Source organism: Cervus canadensis, chromosome X (genome assembly GCF_019320065.1).
Source record: "Cervus canadensis isolate Bull #8, Minnesota chromosome X, ASM1932006v1, whole genome shotgun sequence".
NCBI classification, from domain to species: domain Eukaryota; kingdom Metazoa; phylum Chordata; class Mammalia; order Artiodactyla; family Cervidae; genus Cervus; species Cervus canadensis.
In genome coordinates, this window is record NC_057419.1 from 107,577,708 (window position 1) to 107,598,126 (window position 20,419).

Here is a 20,419-nt window from a genome sequence, read left to right on the forward strand (position 1 = left end):
ATCTCTTTAAGAATTTGCACACATTCTTGTGATCCACACAGTCAAAGGCTTTAATGTAGTCAGTGAAGTAGACGTTTTCCTCTGGAATTTCTTTGCTTTCTTCATGATCCAGTGGATGTTGGTAATCTGATTCCTGGTTCCTCTGCCTTTCCTAAACCCAGCTTGTCTACCTGGATATTCTCAGTTTACGTCCTGCTGAAGCATAGCTTGAAGGATTTGAGCATAGCCTTACTAGCATACAAAATGTGTGCCATTAGCTGGTAGTTTATACATTCTTTACCACTGCCCTTCTTTGGGATTGGAATGAAAACTGATCTTTTTCAAACCTGTGGCCACTGCTGAGTTTTCCAAATTTGCTGGCATATTGAGTGCAGTGCTTTAAAAGAATCATCATTTAGGATTTGAAATAGCTCAGCTGAAATTGCATCCCTCCACTACCCTTGTTTGTAGTAGTGCTTCTTAAGGCCCACTTGACATCTGACTCCATGATGTCAGGCTCTAGGTGAGTGACCAGACCATTGTGGTTATCAGAGTCATTAAGATCTTTTTTGTATAGTTCTTCTGTGTATTCTTGCCACCTCTTTTTTTGTTCATTTATTTTTATTAGTTGGAGGCTAATTACTTTACAATATTGTAGTGGTTTCTGTTATACATTGACATGAATCAGCCATGGATTTACATGTATTCCCCATCCTGATCCCCACTCCCACCTCCCTCTCTACCCGATCCCTCTGGGTTTTCCCAGTGCACCAGGCCCGAGCACTTGTCTCATGCATCCAACCTGGGCTGGTGATCTGTTTCACCTTAGATAATATACATGTTTCGATGCTGTTCTCTTGAAACATCTCACGCTCGCCTTCTCCCACAGAGTCCAAAAGTCTGTTCTGTACATCTGTGTCTCTTTTTCTGTTTTGCATATAGGGTAATCATTGCCACCTCTTTTTAATCTCTTCTGCTTCTGTTAGGGCCTTACCGTTCCTATCCTTTTTCATGCCCACTTTACATGAAATGTTCCTTTGATATCTCCAGTTTTCTTGAAGAGATCTCTAATCTTTCCCATTCTATTATTTTTCTCTACTTCTTTGCACTGTTCATTTAAGAAGGTCTTCTTATTTATCCTTACTATTCTCTGGAACTCTGCATTCAGTTGGATATATCTTTCCCTTTCTCCCTTGCTTTTGATTCTCTTCTTTCTTTGGCTATATGTAAAGCCTCCTCAGACAACCACTTTGCCTTCTTACATTTCTTTTCTTGGGGATGGTTTTGGTCACTGACTCCTGTACAGTGTTAGGAACCTCCATCTATAGTTCTTCAGGCACTCTGTCTACCAGATCTAATCCTTGAATCTATTGGTCACATCCACTGTATAATTAAGTGATTTGATTCAGATCATCCCTAAATGGTCTACTGGTTTTTCCTACTTTCTTCAATTTCAGCCAGATTTTTGTAATGAAGGAGCTCATGATCTGAGCCAAAGTCAGCTCCAGGTCTTGTTTTTACTGACTGTAAAGAGCTTCTTCATCTTTGGCTGCAAACAATATACTCAATCTGGTTTCAGTATTGACCATTAGGTGATGTCCACATATAGAGCCGTCTCTTGTGTTCCTGATAAAGGGTATTTGCTATGACGAGTGTGTTCTCTTGACAAAACTCTGTGAGCCTTTGCCCTGCTTCATTTTTGTACTCCAAGGCCAAACTTGTGAGTAACCCTAAGTATCAGGCCTTCTTAGAACTTTTCAGCTTCAGCTTCTTTGGCATTAGTGGTTGGGGCATAGACTTGGTGGTTTGCCTTTGAAACAAACTAAGATCATTTGTCATTTTTGAGACTGCACACAAATACTGCATTTTGGATTCTTTTGTTGACTATGAGGGCTACTCCATTTCTTGTAAGGGATCCTTGCCCACAGTAGTATATATAATGGTCATTTGAATTAAATTCACCCTTTCCTGTCAATTTTAGTTCACTGATTCCTAAGATGTCAATGTTCACTTGCCATCTCCTGTTTGACCACGTCCAATTTACCTTCATTCATGGACCTAACCATTCATGGGATTATCATGGCACTGGAGTGGCTTGCCATTCCCTCCTCCAGTGGACCACGTTTTGTCAGAACTCTCCACTACAACCCATCCATCTTGGTTAGCCCTGCGCAGCATGGCTCATAGCGCCATTGAGTTATGCAAATCCCTCTTCTTCTTTATACTTGGTAATAATTTTATTCTTGACATCATAACTACCCCAGTCATCCAACACGCACTTTTTTTTTTTTGGCATGTCATAACTTTGGGCAAACATTTACTTTCAGTTTGTGTCTTTATACTTAATTGTGTCTTTATATTCTGCTCTTGTAGGCAGGATATAGTTAAGCATTGTGATTTTTAAATTAATTTAGCCAAACCCTGCCTAAAATAATTGCTTTTCAATGTAATTATTGATAACAGCTTAATAATGTTCTTACTTGTCATTTGTTATTCTGGCCTTGTCTTTCATTATTTAACTATTTATTATATTTTTATTCAATGGCCTATTAAAATTAACTTTAATTGGAGTATAGTTGCTGTACAACATTGTGTTAGTTTCTACTGTAAAGCAAGTTACAAAACCTTATAGCAGTATGTCCGTTTTTTTTTTTTTTTTTTTTTTAGTATTTGCTCTATTTTCAAATATTCATCTTTAACTTTTTGCAGATGTCTTGCAGAGTTCATATTTGAACATGTCAACTAAACTGTGGAAAACTAACAACTGTATAGGATTATTTCTACCCTTGCTTTGTGACTTTATGTAATTGTTGTCATAGGTATTACATACACATACATAAGAAACTCCATGAAAAAATGTTATACATTTTATCTTAAACAGTACTCTGTATTTGCAAGAAATTAAGAGAAGTAAGTAATCTTTTAAAAAAAATTTACTCAGCTACTTACAGTTCCCAATGCTCCTTTCCAAATTTTGTGTGTTTTTACTTTATGTTACATAAATTCATTGGATTGTACTTTTGGACCAATGTTTGATAAAAGTGGCAATATGAGACAGCCTTCTCTTTTTCCTTTCTCTAGTGGAAAATCATTCAGTGTTTCATCAGATTCTGGCTTTGGAGTTGTGCTAGTTACCAACTATTATGTGAAACATTAACTCATTGATTTAAAACTCATGTTTATTACCTTACAGTTTATATAGATTATGATTCTCAATATGACTTAACTAGGTCCTCTGTTTAATATCTCATGAGTTTGAAATCAAGTTGTTGACCAGGGTATTTACTCATTTAGAGGCTCAATTGGAAAATATGTTTTTAGGCTCATTCAGGTTTTTGTCAAAAGGCATTCCCTTGTCATAATAGGGTTATTGGGCCCTGGGATATGTTGATTATGACTTGGAGATTGTCCACATTTCCTTGCCACATAGGCTTTCCTACTTACTTCATCTAGCCAGAAAGGAGAGTCATTCAAGTGTCTTCTAGGAGGTCTTATACAACATAGCCTAATCACAGGCAAGACATCCCTTTACTTTTGACATAATGGTCTTTAGAAGCAACACTAGGAAATGAGTATCATGAGTGGTAACCTTTGAGTCTTTTTGCTATAGAGGTTATATATTTTATTAGATATTACATCAAGAATGGAAAATGAATTTTATTAAATGTATTTTTTTAATAAATTTCATAAATGCAAAATGCTGGGCTGGATGAAGCACAAACTGGAATCAAGATTGCCAGGAGAAATATCAAGAACCTCAGATATGCAGATAACACCACCCTTAGGGCAGAAAGTGAAGAGGAACTGAAGAACCTCTTGATGAAAGTGAAAGAGGAGAGTGAAAAAGCTGGCTTAAAACTCAACATTCAGAAAACTAAGATCATGGCATCTGGTTCCATCACTTCATGGCAAATAGATGGGGAAACAAAGGAAACAGTGGGAGACTTTATATTTGGGGGCTCCAAAACCATTTTAGGTGGTGAGTGCAGCCATGAAATTAAAAGACACTTGCTCCTTGGAAGAAAAGCTATGACTAACCTAGACAGCATATTAGAAAGCAGACACATTACTCTGCCAACAAAGGTCCGTCTAGTCTAAGCTATGGTTTTTCCTTTAGTCGTGTATGAATGTGAGAGTTGGATCATAAAGAAAGCTGAGCGCCAAAGAATTGATGCTTTTGAACTGTGGTGTTGGATAAGACTCTTGAGAGTCCCTTGGACTGCAAGGAGACCCAACCAGTCCATCCTAAAGGAGATCAGTCCTGGGTTTTCATTGGAAGAACTGATGTTGAAGTTGAAACTCCAGTATTTTGGCCACCTGATTCGATGAGCTGACTCATTTGAAAAGACCCTGATGATGGGAAAGATTGAGGGCAGGAGGAGAAGGGGACGACAGAGGATGAGATGGTTGGATGGCATCACCAACTTAATGGACATGAATCTGAGCAAGCTCCAGGTGTTGGTGATGGACAGAGAAGCCTGGTGTACTGCAGTCCATGGGGACACAAAGAGTCAGACACCACTGAGTGACTGAACTGAACTGAAATGTCATTTCAGCATTTTAAAATGTGTACACAAGATTTTTTGCTTATAATCTATTAAACTGATAGCAAAATTTCCTAATACCAAACACTCCTTGCATTTTGGTAATCAACTCAACTTGGTCATCACATATGTGTTGCTGGATTCAATTGCTAATACTTGAGCACCAACTTTTTACTTTGATGTTGATAAGTAACATTGGTCCATATTTTTCTTTCTGTGCAATACCTGTTAGGACTTTTTCCTTTACATCAAAGTAAAGGATAGTTCATAAAACTTACTTGGAAATTTCTTCTTTTTCTAAGCTCTGGAACAGTTTATGTAGTGCTATAGTTATCTCTCCCTAAAAATTTTGTGTAAGAATCACCTGTGAAATCATTTCTACCTCCTGTGGTTTAGGGAGATTTGCTGTTTGACAGTTTTGTTTTTTCTGTGATATTTGATGTGATTAGATATTCTTCCTCTTTAGATATATGTTTTTAATTTATGTCCACATGTGCTTGCATGGGATTTACAAAAGTAGTCATTTAAGCTTCTTTTATTTCATATGATATTTGTTTTCTAATTATTAATCCTCATTTTGTATATTTGTTATTACTGATAATAAAGTAACTGACTTTATTGTCAGTCAGTTACTCTATTGTTTTACTGACATTTTTGAGAACAAGTCTTGTATGTATCATTGCTTCAATTGCTTTTCTATTTTCTATTAATCTGGGAAGCCCCTTCTATAGTACATTATATTTTTTGCATTACCCCTTCTTATCTCTTTGATTTTACTTTACATCTTTTGTAATTGTCCCACAGTTCATAAATATTCTGTTCTGTCTTTCCTCTGTGTATTTAAGTTTTGGAAATGTCTAATGACTTTTATTCAAGCTCACTAATTCTTTCCCTGGCCATATCCAGTCTATTAACAAGCCCATCAAAGGCATTCTTTATTTCTCTTATAATTGCTTTTTATTTCTAGCATTTCGACTTGATTCTTTCTTAGAATATTCACCTCTAAGTTTACATTATCCATCTGTTCTTCCTTGTTATCCCCGTTGTCCATTAAGCCCTTAGCATGTGAATCAGGTTATTTTTTTAATTCTTGATCTCACAATTCCAACATCTCTGCTTTATCTCAGTTTGCATTCCATGCCTTCTCTGTCTCTTCACACTATATTTTTTGCACTGTAATATACTTTGTTAATTTTTGAAAAGCAAATATGAAGTATTGTGCAAAAGGAACTGTGGTAAAAAAGGATTTAGAATGAGGATTTGTGTTTATCTAACTAGGAGCTTGGCTATATTTCTCCTATTTGCTAATGTTATCAGATGTTATCTGCTAATGTTATCAGATGCTTGTTTTCATCTCCACTGTTTTCTTTAGGTTTCCCTAGTAACTTAAATTAAATCTGGGACATGCAGTTCCTTCAGATGTATTCCTTGGTTATTATACAGGAGCCCCATTGATGTGGAGGTAAGGCATATGTGGAGGGAATATTTTCTACAGTCCTATGAAGTATTAGTATTTTAGTAAACCTGTGCTGCTGGACTATGGCCATTGTTATACTGAGTTTACTGAGCTACTTCTCAGTTCCTTTTCCCACCTAGGTAAGAAAGGAAAGCTATGTGGGGCTTGAATTGGGTATTCCTCTTCCCCACATGAAGGCTGGAGAATACTACAGGAGTTGGATATTTCCTGTCCCCCATATCAGTTAGGCTCTGGTAAAAAAAAAAAAAAAATCTCAGTAGTTTAGACTCTGGTAAATTTGTTTCTCTTGAGGAAGGACTTGTTAGGAAGAACAGAATGCTCTGGGCATCTTTCAAAACAACTCCTTTTATCCCCTTCCTGCCTGAAGCATAGGGGGATTTTTCTCCCATCTTCACTGTGAAAACCTGGTAGGGCTCCTGGAGGTAAAATGCACAAAAGTGTGGCCCTCCCTCTCAGACTTTTGCACACTGTGTGAGTTAATTTGGAAGTGGATATTCTAGCCCATTGCAAGCCTTCAGATGACATCTTAACTGCAAATTTCTTACAATTCAGATGCTTCTGAATTCAGCATACAAAATCTGAGGAAAATAAATGTCTATTGCTCCTATAGCTACTATGATTTGAAGAAATGTGTTACACTGCAAAAACAAGCTAAAACATACATGTTAGATCTCTTTGGTATTTGCATATATGTATAATATGTGCTAAATATATGTGCTAAATATAATATATTGTATATTTATATTTGTCTACCTTTTAAAATCAGTTGTTTCTATTATTTTGCAAGCTTTTGCTAACTTGGCTTTACATATCACTTGCATTATTTTCAGTAATATCTATTATTCTTTGTGTTTGTTCTAATTTCACATTTTACTTTTGTATTAATATATAATGGGCATAGGACATTATAGTAGTTTTAGGTGTACACATAATTGATATATATATATATATATATATATATTGAAAAATGATTACAATGTCTCATTAACATCTATCACCACATATAGTTGGGGTTCTTTTTACTGCAGTAAGAGCTTTTAAGATCCACGTCTCTTAGCAACTTTCAAATATGCAATGTAGTGTTATTACATATAGTCATCATGTTGTACCTGACCTCCCCGACTTATTTACCTTTGAAGTTGAAATTTGTACCTTTTGATTACCCTCACACATTTCACCACAAAATGCAAAAATGTCCATGTTTTCCTTTTAATATTAACATTTGCTATTTTTCTTTAATTTCCTTCTTGAATTCTGCACTTTATTTTATTATTGTCGTTGTTGCCTAACCATATTTTTTGGATTATTGTATTTCTTCTTTGAGATCTTTTTAATAGGGATAATTGGACTACTGGTTTTTTAAAAAATTTCTTGACAGCATGCTTGTTTACAATTTTTATCAGCTCCATGGCAACATTCTTTTCTTGAATGTTCTTTGCCTAATATTTGTTTTTTTGTTTGTTGGTTGGTTGGTTGTTTTTCTTTTGAATCTTCAGTTCCTCCTTTTATATCTTATCTTTGTCCAGACACATGGTTACATTTTGGACAAATTAAATGCAGGCAATTTGTACCAAAGAAGAGGTAGTATTCTTTTCATATTAGGAAGGTTTTTCCTTGTCACAGTTTATGTGTGTGTGTGTGTGTGTGAGTGAGTTCTTAAAGTTTCTACTCACAATTTGCACTGAAGGGCATCTGGCAACATAATCTCCTTCATCTGTTATCTTACTACCTCACTGCTTTTTGTCAATATCACTTTGCCTGTTTGATTTCTCATTCATCCCTATTTCTACTGTGCAGAACCAAATAAAGTCTAGAAAAACTATCCTTTGCCAGTTTTTTACTTCAGTCGAGTTTTGCAAACAGGAATGTGGGTAGGTTTTAATACCACTAGGTGTACCGCACGCCATGGAATAGTGTGCTCTGAATATTTTTTTTGGGGAGGGGGTATCTGCATTCATGTGCTTATTCTGTGTGCATCTTCCTTCATATGTTTGACCTTCTTTACTCTTGGCAGTTTTTCCTTCTATTTTTTCTGTTGAGGCTTCAAAAGTGTCTTTAATTTCTTTTTTTGAACATATGCTTTATATTGTTCTTTTCATTTTTTGCCTTAGCTTTTGGGTAACTTTTGAAATAAGAAGGTATAGGCACTGAAATTTTGTGTACTATATTAAATCAGGAAGTGTCTCAACTGGGGATGTTTATGAGCTTCTCATAGATGTGTATTGCTTCTTTTTTATTGACTGTAATTCTGATATTCTAAGAATTCCTATGCACATAAATTAAATAAGTTGCAATTTTGGCATTAGGCTAAATGTATATTGTGTGGATGTTAAATGTAGGGTCCCTTGCTTTAAAAACAGGAAAAACATTTTTGTGTGTTGTCTCTTTCAACCTGTCCTGGTGATTTTTATTGGCACTTAATAGTGTGGTGCCTTGAATACTGTGACTCTCAAGAGATGAGTACAGAATCTTCCAGGTACCTTGTGTCTTAGTGAACAGAGTACATGCACCCAAACTTAACCCTCTCAGGCCTAGGCTGCTCTCAAGTGCAAAGAGTGACCGTCGTTGCCATATAGGGTAGGTGAGCCAGCAATGGTAAAGTTATCCTGTGTGGTTGGGGTGACAGAACCAGACATGGGCTGAGACTTCAACCTGAGCAACATGTTCCTTGTGCCATCAGACTTCAGTTACAGAATATAAACTCAAAGATCTAATGAGTCAGAGTTTCAGAAAACTGACTGCAGTGAGAGGTCCCTTCTCAGCATGAGGGATGTCCAGTGTGACTCTTCTGCTAATACATGGAGTCAGCCCTGAATTTGCAAAGAAATTTTCAGTAAAGGCACAATATGCAATTTTGCTAAATCTCATGGACGTTAGCAGCAAACTATTAGCCATTGCTAGAAACGCTGGGCTGGAAGAAGCACAAGCTGGAGTCAAGATTGCTGGGAGAAATATCAATAACCACAGACATGCAGATGACACCACCCTTATGGCAGAAAGTGAAGAGATAATAAAAAACCTCTTGATAAAAGTGAAAGAGGAGAGTGAAAAAGTTGGCTTAAAACTCAACATTCAGAAAACTAAGATCATAGAATCTGGTCCCATCACTTCACAGGAAATAGATGAGGAAACAGTGGAAGCAGTGTCAGACTTTATATTTTTGGGCTCCAAAATCACTGCAGATGGTGATTGCAGCCATGAAATTAAAAGACACGTACTCCTTGGAAGGAAAGTTATGACCAACATAGATAGCATATTAAAAAGCAGAGACATTACTTTGCTAAGAAAGGTCCATCTAGTCAAGGCTATGGTTTTTCCAGTGGTCATGTATGGATGTGAGAGTTGGACTGTGAAGAAAGCTGAGCACCGAATAATTGATGCTTCTGAACTGTGCTGTTGGAGAAGACTTTTGAGAGTCCCTTGGACTGCAAGGAGATCCAACCAGTCCACCCTAAAGGAGATCAGTCCTGGGTGTTCATTGGAAGGACTGATGCTGAAGCTGAAATTCCAATATTTTGGCCACTTCATGTGAAGAGTTGACTCATTGGAAAAGACCCTGATGCTGGGAGGAATTGGGGGCAGGAGGAGAAGGGGACAACAGAGGATAAGATGGCCTGATGGCATCACCAACTCGATGGACATGAGTTTGATTAAACTCCGGGATTTGGTGATGGACAGGGAGGCCTGGCATGCTGCGATTCATGGGGTCGCAAAGATTTGGACATGACTGAGCAACTGAACTGAACTGACATACCAAAACTCTTCTAGGTAAATTATGTTTTAAAGAACCCTTTCCTTTAACTCCTGCTCCCCTAGTTATTCTCCAATACCTTTTTTTTTTTCCTGTCATTTTTGCTTTATTCAAATCTTGATATGTACTAAGCATATTCAAACTCCTAGATCCAAGAAATCCCTAGGCATATAAATCAACTACTACCCAAACCCCAAACTTATACAGAAGTTAACTCAAGATAGATTATAGATCTAAATGTGAAACATAGATCTACAAAAAGAAAAAAAAATTAGAAGACCACATAGGAGAAAATCTTCATGACCTATGGCTAGAGTTGTTCATACGTATAACAACAAGGGCACAGTCCAGCAAAGCAAAAACAACAAATATAGTAGACCTCAAAAAAAAAATTGGCTTCACAGATGACCCTGTTGGAAGGATAAAATGCAAGCTATAAACTGGAAGGAAATATTTGCAAACTGCAAATCTGACAGAGGACTCTTATCTACAGTATATATTGTTAAAACCTCTAAACTCAACAAAAGAAAATGAACAATCCAATTAGAAAATGGGCAAAGGTATGAAGAGGCATTTCACTGCAGGAAATATATGGATGAAAAATAAGATGTTTAATACCATTAGCTATTACAGAAATGCAAATTAAACCACAATGTGATATGACTATACACTTAGCAAAACAGCTAGAATAAAAAAATAGTGACCATACAAAGTGGTGGCAAGGATGTGAGAAACTAGGTCTCTCGTATTACTGGTGGGAGTGTAAAATGGTAAAACCATGCTGTAAAGTAATTTTTTAAGAAAAATTAAACTTGCAATTAAAATACAATCCAGTAATTATACTCCTGAGCATTTATCACATAGAAATAAAAACTAATGTCTGCAAAAATCCTGTGCACTTTTGTTCATAACAGCCCTAATTGGTATAGCCCCAAATTGGAAACAATCCAAATGTCCTTCAACTGGCGAATGCATAAACAAATGACACATCTGTACAATGAAATTCTGTTTGGCTATGAAAAATAACAAATTATTGCTGCAAGCAATACCTTGAATGGTTCTCAAGGGCACTATGGTGAAGGAAAAAAGCCCATCCTAAACATTATAATACTGTATTACCCCATTTACACAGCATTTTAAAATGGTATAGTTAAAGAGATGGGAAACAAACTAGTTGTAGCAAGGTGTTGGAGTAGGGAAAGGGTGTAACCATTAAGGGATGGATATATTAGTCAGGGTTCTCCAGAGAAATATAACCAAATGGAAACACATACAAGTGTGTATGTTCAGATATGTATATGTGGATGCATATGTAAAGGCTTCTCGGGTGGCTTACATGGTAAAGAATCTGCCTGCCAATGTAGAGACCTGGGTTCGATCCCTGGAGGAAGAAATGGCAACCCACTCCAGTATTCTTGTCTGGGAAATACCATGGACAGTGGAGCCTGATGGGCTACAGTCCGTGGGGTCACAAAGAGTCAGACACCACTGAGCGTATATGCACACATGCATGTATCAGTTCAGTTCAGTTCAGTCACTCAGTCGTGTCCGACTCTTTGCGACCCCATGAATCGCAGCACACCAGGCCTCCCTGTCCATCACCAGCTCCCGGAGTTTACTCAAACTCATGTCCATCAAGTCGGTGATGCCATCCAGCCATCTCATCCTCTGTTGTCCCCTTCTCCTCCTGCCCCCAATCCCTCCCAGCATCAGGGTCTTTTCCAATGAGTCAACTCTTCGCATGAGGTGGCCAAAGTATTGGAGTTTCAGTTTCAGCATCAGTCCTTCCAATGAATATTCAGGAATGATTTCCTTTAGGATGGACTGGTTGGATCTCCTTGCAATCCAAGGGGCTCTCAAGAGTCTTCTCCAACACCACAGTTAAAAAGCATCAATTCTTCAGTGCTCAGCTTTCTTTATAGTCCCACTCTCACATCCATACATGACTACTGGAAAAACCATAGCTTTGACTAGATGGACCTTTGTTGGCAAAGTAATGTCTCTGCTTTTTCATGTTTTATTATTGGTCAAATCTGGAAAAAAAAATATCCCCAGTCTTTGTCAGGTCAAAAGCATTCCTAGCAATTCTGAACACAACTCCTCTAAATTTGCAAGGCAGAAAATTTGAAAAGGAAAAGAGTTTACAGGAGCCCCTAATTAGAGAAGTAGAAACTGGATGACAGTGGTAGAGAGCACAAGCATCAGAATCAGGTTCATCCCTTCACTAACTCTGTGATGCTGGACAAGTAACCATTTTTCTGAGCCTAAGTTTCTTCATCCATAAAATAAAGACCATAATGATGTTTACCTCATAAGGCTGTTGGAAGCTTACAGGACACAGTATTTCTCAAGGGCTTGTCAGTTTCCAACTCACAGCAGGTCCTAGTTCCATCTCTTTCCCACCAACCCTTATAGCAGAAGAAATTAGAATTGATCCCAGTTCAGTCTCTCCCCAGCCAGAAACACTCTCCTGCATCAAAGGTAGCATCTATTAATATGACACTGTTTTTTTTTTCTTTCATCCCTTTGGTCCTAAAATCATATTCATTGGTCAGATTTATGAAATGCATTAGCATCTAACAGGTACCTGTTGCTTAGTAAGTGTTTTATAAATATCAGTTGGCTAACTGCTAATGGATTACAAAGGATGAGTACATTTACAACATAAACTGAAGGTTCATGTGGACTGTATTAAAAGTTAGAAATGTGTAAAGGGATCTTGCTTAAGTGCTATTGCTGATAAATTAAGGCCAATTGCCTAGAATATTCCCTCCATACTCCCACTGTCCTGCTTGTGTCCATGTACTGGCGATGTATTGCTCCTTCAAAAACACAAATATAGTATGTGTGTGTGTGTGTGTGTGTGTGTGTGTGTGTATATGGAATTTAGAAAGATGGTAACGATAACCCTATATGTGAGACAGCAAAAGAGACACAGATGTAAATAACAGACTGTTGGACTCTGTGGGAGAAGGCGAGGATAGGATTATTTGAGAGAATAGCATTGAAACATGTATATTACCATCTGTGAAATAGATTACCAGTCCAGGTTCGATGCATGAGGCAGGGTGCTCAGGGCTGGTGCACTGGGATAACCCCAAGGGATGGGATGGGGAGGGAAGCATGAGGGAGGGTCAGGATGGGGAACACATGTACACCCATGGCTGATTCATGTGAATGTATGGCAAAAACCACCACAATATTGTAAAGTAATTAGGCTCCAATTAAAATTAAAAACAAAAAAGATTGCCTGTCATGTCCATGTTAACCATAGTTACCAGCACAAAAATATGTTTCCTGCTTGGGGGATTGGATGAGAGAGAATGAGTTTATCCTGGTATCATGCAGCTCTAAGAGTGTATAAGGAGCAGATGTGATATGTAGATATAGAGAAAGAAAAAGGGGGTTGCAAATATATTTCTAATCAACAGATATGATGTTAGGGCACAGTTATACAAGTTGCCTTTCTGAGATTTGGGAACTAAATCCAGCAGGGTTTTTCCTTCAAGGATCAACAATTAGCTTAAAGTCAGGCACACAGAAGTTTGAGCTCGAAATCTGTCTGCCTTGTCATTTCCACCACTGTGATCTTGATCATCTCATTTGTTTAAGCCAAGTTTTTGAGAAAGAACGTTGGACAAAATACTTAAGATATTAACATCATTGTGAACACAGTTTCTAATTTCTGTCTATTAACATAGCTCATCAAGATTTGTGAAAGGGTGGGGCTAGAATCAGCTGGTTGTTGAATCTATCTGAGATGTCTATGTGTTCAGGCACCATATATTCATAACCTGCTTTGAAGCCACTCCCACTCACAGGGATGGCAGGCCTGAGAGGAACCAGTGCTCAGTGCATAGTCTTTCCACTAAGGGAAGAATCTACCTATACAAGTCATACCTATCTTGCTGTAGAGACAGGCAACAATACAGGTCTCTGGCCCCATCCCCAGTCAGTTCCCCCAAACCACACAAATCCTAAAACGGAATCTTGTGAAGTTCAAGGAGACAGTCAAAACACAGATTCTGGCTCTATTAATTGTCTCCTTTACTTGGCCTTTGTTATTACATTCACAGGGATGGTGTAAAAAGAAATACCTTCTAACAGGTACACTTGCTCATTAAGGCAAAAACTAAGAAATAAGCTGGTCTTCTGACCTGAGGGCCTACAAACACCATGGTATTTAAACCATGCTGTCATTCTGAATTTCTCAGCCCAGGCTGGCTCCCAAAGTGTATTGTTTTCAAGACAGTGCCATATCAAGACATTCTGGAACTTGAAAAAATTCAAGGGAGTTTTTATCCACGGAAATAATTTTCTCTAAGAGTTGCAAGTAAAAGCAAGGAGCCCAAGAATGTCCTTCACAAGTACAGCTGTGTGATTAGAGATTTAGAAAAGTCTTGAGGTTGTTTTTGTTTGGGGGAAGAGAAGGTATAGAGAACTGTCAATAATTCCTAAAACTGGCTATTCAATATGGTAGCCAGTAGAAACATATGGCTATTTAAATTTAAATAAAATAATTTTTTTCCTCTGTCTCACCAGCCCCATTTCAGGATCTCAGCAGGCACATCAGGATGCAGCTGCCATGTTGGACAGCACTGACATGGAACTTGTCCATCATCACAAAGTTATTCTAGACAAATCTAAATCCCTAAGTCAGCCTATACTAAAGTTCGTAATATGCAGGGTCCTAAATTACATTTTTTTCCTAGCATTATTTGAGTGTCAAACTTGCAACCAGACTTCAGGACTTAGCTTTAATACCACTTCCTTTAAAGGAACATTCCCTAACACTCTTGGTCAGAATTGAGAATATGTATACAGCAACTTTTAGAATTTGAACTCTGCCCTGTACTATAACTACTTACACAGATATGTCGGCCTTACTATGAATAGGGGCTTCCCTGATGGCTCAGAGAGTAACGAGTCCTCCCAAATGCAGGAAACCCAGATTCTATTCCTGGGCTGGGAAGATTCCCTGGAGAAGAGAATGGTTACCCACTCCAGTATTCTTGCCCGGAGAATTCCATGGACAGAGGATAGAGAGTTTTTTGAGCAGGAACCTTATTTGTTTTTTTCCCAGCTTTGTTGAGCAGTATTTGGCAAATAAAACTTGTATGTATTTAAGGTGTACAAAGTGATAATAGAATATATTTAGCTATATATTGTGAAATGCTTATCACAGTCAAGCTAATTTACACATCCATCACTTCACATCATTACCATTTTTTATCCTGTGGTGAGAACACTTAATATCTACTAACTTAGCAAATTTCAATTATGTAGTATAGTATTATTAACTTTAGACACCATACTGTAGGTTAGATCCTGAGAACTTTTCAATATTATAACTGAAAGTGTGTATCCTTTGATCAACATCTCCCCATTTCTCCTACCACCTACCCCTAGTGATCATCACTGTACCCTGCTTCTATGAGTTTGACTGTTGTAGATTCCAGGTGTAAGTATGATCCTGCAATATTTGTTCATCTGAGTCTGGCTTATTTCATTTAGTGTAGTATTCTCCCTGTTCATGCAAGTTATTTTCTGTGGCAGAATCATGTGTGAGAAAACAGAAACTCTGATGCATTGCAAGATCAGATCATGTTAATGCAACTAGGAAGTACTGTAGCATGAAGTGAAATGCCAAATCCCATAATCTTTCCTCTCTATTGTCATCCCTACAATGTATTCAATAAAGTGGGTGTTTCAATGGGGGAAAATGTCCAAATAGGTTTCAAAAATGTTGCATATTATAACCCTTTTTAAAGATTTGGGAGGCTCATAGTATTTTAAGGGCTCTGAATAAGACTTTCAGTAAAGAAACCATAGAGCCCAGGGTTTCCCAAACTTAATTGACAAAAGAAACCTTTATTCCAAAGAAAACAGTTTGAGCAATGGTACATTATGCTAGGCTTCCTGCCTAAATATAGAACTAATATTTATTTTTAACTCCAGTATTCCAAATGGGAGTTGGGGGTAGGTGATGAATAAAGTTCAGTATCTGTCTCTCGTTTCCAAATTCCTTCCCCCATGAATGGATTATTGACCCATTAGCAGGGATGCTGTGTTAAAAGGTGATGCACATATGTCCCCTGTTGTCTTCTAAATCGTCCTTCCTCTACAGTGGTACAATGAAGTAGAACCTTCTTTCCTGGACCACCCTGGCAGTCTCATGCTCTGTTCTCTTTTGGCTGTGCTAGAGTTTGGTAAGATCCTAGTATGTGAGTTTTGACCTAAACTATGTGCCCACATTCCCTGAATTTGCATATATAAGACAGGCTCACATTACAATGATAAATTGTGTGTGCTTTGCCATTGAACCTCATACATCTATGTTTCAGGGAGCCTGTGGGAGAGGATGGCCATGGTAGGATATTGAATTCTGATACTCATGGGTCCTTAATCTAGTAGTCAAAACCCATAATCTTTTTCATGACTTTATTTTCCATTTTAACCTATATCTGTGGAGTTGAAAATGTCCTTCCAAATATTTCCATAATTTGCAGTGTGTTAGGGAATAAAAACAAAAAAATAGTCAGCTTCTTAAATTACTAATATACTTGCTTCCCTGGTGACTCAGATGGTAAAGAATCTGCCTGCCAATGGAGGCTAGACATAAGAGACAGAGATTCGATCCCTGGGTTGGGAAGATCCCCTGGGGAAGATCCCCTGGGGGATGACAACCCACTCCAGTATTCTTGTCTGGCAAATCCCGGGGACAGAGGAGCCTGGTGTGCTACAGTCCATGGGGTCACACAGAGTTGAACACAACTGAGTGACTTTCACTTTCCCTTTTCCCTTAACTCATTAATATAATGTTTTATATATATATATATATATGGCATTGTATGAAGTATTATATTAAGTATAGAATATAAAATAGTCCTTATTATTCAGGAATTTATAGTCTAAAATGTCAGAAGGACTTCCCTGGTGGTCCAGTGGTTGATACACCACGCTTCCACTCAGGGGGCCCAGATTTGATTTCTGATCCAGGAACTAGGATTCTGCACGCCATGCAGTATTGCCAAAAAAAATTAAAAACAAATAATAAAATAAAATGTCAGATAAATATGTAACCTATGAGAGAAACAGACCTTTAGTCATACATGTGTGATTCAGACATTTCTCCATACTGTGGCCTTGGCCACCTTTCAGAGCCCTCATATCCTCTCTAGTAATGGTGAGGTTTAACACTTCTCGGTCATTGTTAGAATGAAATGGAGTCACCTCTCTTGTGTTTTGCAGCCAGAAATACATACACTCCATGGGCATAAAGCCAAAGGATAACAAACTGGGACAGAAGTCCTATTGCAGAATCACTTTTACTTGAAAATGGGAGGAAATATTTTTTCACGATAAAACAGACATGGATATAGTTAGAAGTAGACAGCAAAGTCCACATGAATTTTGAGGCTGAATGACGAATCTTCAGTGTTCAGTCATGCTGTTTTTGTAGTGGGCTACTTCAGGCAGCACTTCCGGGAGCCCTGAAGGAATGTGCTTTCCCTCCCCTCTACTTTATGGGTATTTCGGTGGGGAAAAAAAAAATTCTGGGTATCACTGAAATCTGAGAAATGTTTACTAGTCTATATGCATTTCACAATGTTGATATTATTTACATTCAAGGCAGCGGGAAATAAGCTCAGAAGGAAACTGAAATGGCAGTAGAAACTGACAGAGGAAAACCACAGTGTGATGGCAGACTGACCACAGAGGGGTTCAGGGGAGATGGTACTCGAGACTCTGGGAGGGGATGCGTGCTTTCCTCATTTCTTTAGAACAGTGATTCTCAAACTGGAGTGCACTTCAGTATCACTCAGAGGGCTTGTTAAAACACAGATTTCAGGGCCACACCCCCAGAAACTGATTTTCTAGATCTGAGGTGGGGTCAGAGTATTTTGTGTTTCTAGCAAGTATCCAGATGATGTGTATGCTGTTGGTTCAAAAAGAACTATTGCTTTTGAATGGTGTTTCCTAATTCCATCAACTTAAAAAAAATCTGATCTTTGAGCCTCCGTCTTATTTAATTGATCATGTTATTAGTGTTAAAAACAACCCATGGTGTTTGTACTCTGCAGGTGGAGTTATGACAACCCAACTTTTCCAGTTTGCTTAAGACTGACTTGTTTCCTGACATGGGGCATTTTAAGGTCTAAAACTATACTGTCTCACTGACACTGGGGCAGTTGGTCAACCTAGCTATAGAGTCAAGGTCTACCATATAAATAACTGGCTTTACTTATCTTGTGGAGGACGTGATAAACACAGTTTGTTTTGACATTCTCTTGCCATTGCTTAGCACAGGAGTAGACACCCTTGAACTAGTTTCTTGAATCCACTTCACATTACGGAGAGGAGAAAACATCTTTTTTTATAGTATGAGTATGATGCTTTAGAGAGCACACTGAAGAATAGAAAGCAAGCAAACTTTGTAGTTAGAATTGGACATGGCAGCTGGTGATTCCTACCTGAATTAGCTGTGTACCTTTGAGTAACATACTTAACCTGTTGAGACTCAGTTTCTTATGTAAAGTGCAGAAATAATAGCTTACAGAGTTTTTGTTAGAACCCATGAAATTATTTATTATAGGCATGTCTAGTGTAATGGTTGAAGTCTCTGTTCTTCCTTACTGAAGATGGCAGTATGAATATGCAGAAGCCTTTAAGGAGTAATATTATCTGTATAGATGGGAAAAGGTATTCCAGAATGAAGGCTCAGTGAGCAAGGATCAGCTGTCAAATGGCATGCATGATCCTTGAGGATAAATTCTTTGGGGATATGTACAGGAGAGTGGTGTCATGTTGCTATGATCTGAATGTTTGTGGCCATCTAAAATTCACATGTTGAATGCCTAGCCCCTAAAGATAATGGTATTGGAAGGTGGGGTCTTAGGGACATGCTAAGATCAATAATACCCTGATAGCTCAGTTGTAAAGAATCTGCCTGCAATGCAGGAGACCCCAGTTTGATTCCTGGGTCAGGAAGATCCGCTGGAGAAGGGATAGGCTACCCACTCCAGTATTCTTGGGTTTCCCTTGTGGCTCAGCTGATAAAGAAGCCGCCTGCAATGTGGGAAATCTGGGTTTGATCCCTGGGTTGGGAAGATCCCTTGGAGAAGGGAAAGGCTATCCACTCCAGTATTCTGGCCTGGAGAATTCCATGAATTGTATAGTCCATGAGGTCACAAAGAGGGGATGACTGAGGGATGAGATGGTTGGATGGCATCACCAACTCGATGGACATGAGTTTGAGCAAGCTCGAGGAGTTGGTGATGGACAGGGAAGCCTGGCATGCTGCAGTCCATGGGGTCACAAAGAGTTGGACACGACTGAGAAACTGAACTGAACTGAAGGTCATGAAGGTGGAGCCCTCATGAACATGAGGACTTTTCTTATAAAGGAGACTCCACAGAGTTTCCCTGGACCCCTTCTACCATATGGGGACACAACAACAAATAGGCAGGCTGAAACTCAGAAGAGGGCCTTTGCTAGAACATGATCATGCTCACACCACAATTTTGATAATATGTGATTTATGTAACATCTCATGAAAACATGCTAATCTGTTATGAATCCTTGACTTCCACTTTCAAAAATAAGAGCTTAAACCCCAATAGTATTTTGGCTACGTTAGAGCAACATTAATTAAAAAAAATAACTTGAATTAAGGGAAGCTACTAACAGACTATACAAAATACAGAAGTGCCTACCAAATGCAGAAGCATTTTGTAAAAATAAATACAACATTTCTTTCCTTTTATTTTAAGAAAATTACAAAATATGTAGTCTCATGTCAAATTCTCTGATTTCATTTTATTAATATTGTCCTCATTTCTAGTAGTAAAAAAAGAAATTCACATGAAAAATTAATATCCATAAAGAATAAGACTGTCAAGTGCAGCCAGCTCTCACCCAGAAATAAATGGAACAACTATATGGTCATCATTATTATAAGAATGTCAAAATAGCCTTATTATTTTGTTGTCCTATAACTATACATTAATAGTATGCATTCCCAATTTTCTCTGTTGAATAAAATTTTCTGGATCTTACTTAGAAATTATTATGAGTATTGTCAGTTTTCTTAGAAGAAAACCAACACAATGGAAATGATTAGTGTGGTGAATACAGATGCACTTGTAAGGTAAAGGAGGTGGAGAGGGGTCACCATCAGAGGTTGAGTCATTTAGTGTGTTCTTTGTCTTGATGTGTGGAAGGAAGGATACCAAAATAACTTAAGAACATAGACGTGCACAGAAAGGAAGTAAGAAGAAAGAAATGAGGTCAAGGAAAAGTTTGGGCTCTGGCCAAGAAAAAGAAAAAAGATAGCAAATTGAACAGCGGGAATCCATCTAAAAGCAACTATTAGGAAAGTTGGAAACTCTAGACCTTAAACCATCACAACAGTTCTAATTAATTCCAGAAAACAAATAAAAAGACACCGTGTTCCAAATGTTTTATGAGGAAGTAATGTTACCATCTTTGAATCCTATTTAATTATGGCCACTGTGTCAATATCAAAGATTCTAATTACATTTTCCATTCCATTGATTAGAAGTTACAAACTATGTAAGGTGTAGAGTCATTCCAGGCCTAGGTGCACTCAGTAGACAATAAATAGATTAAAAAGAGTGAGCCAGGATTGAGTAATGTTCACAGGAG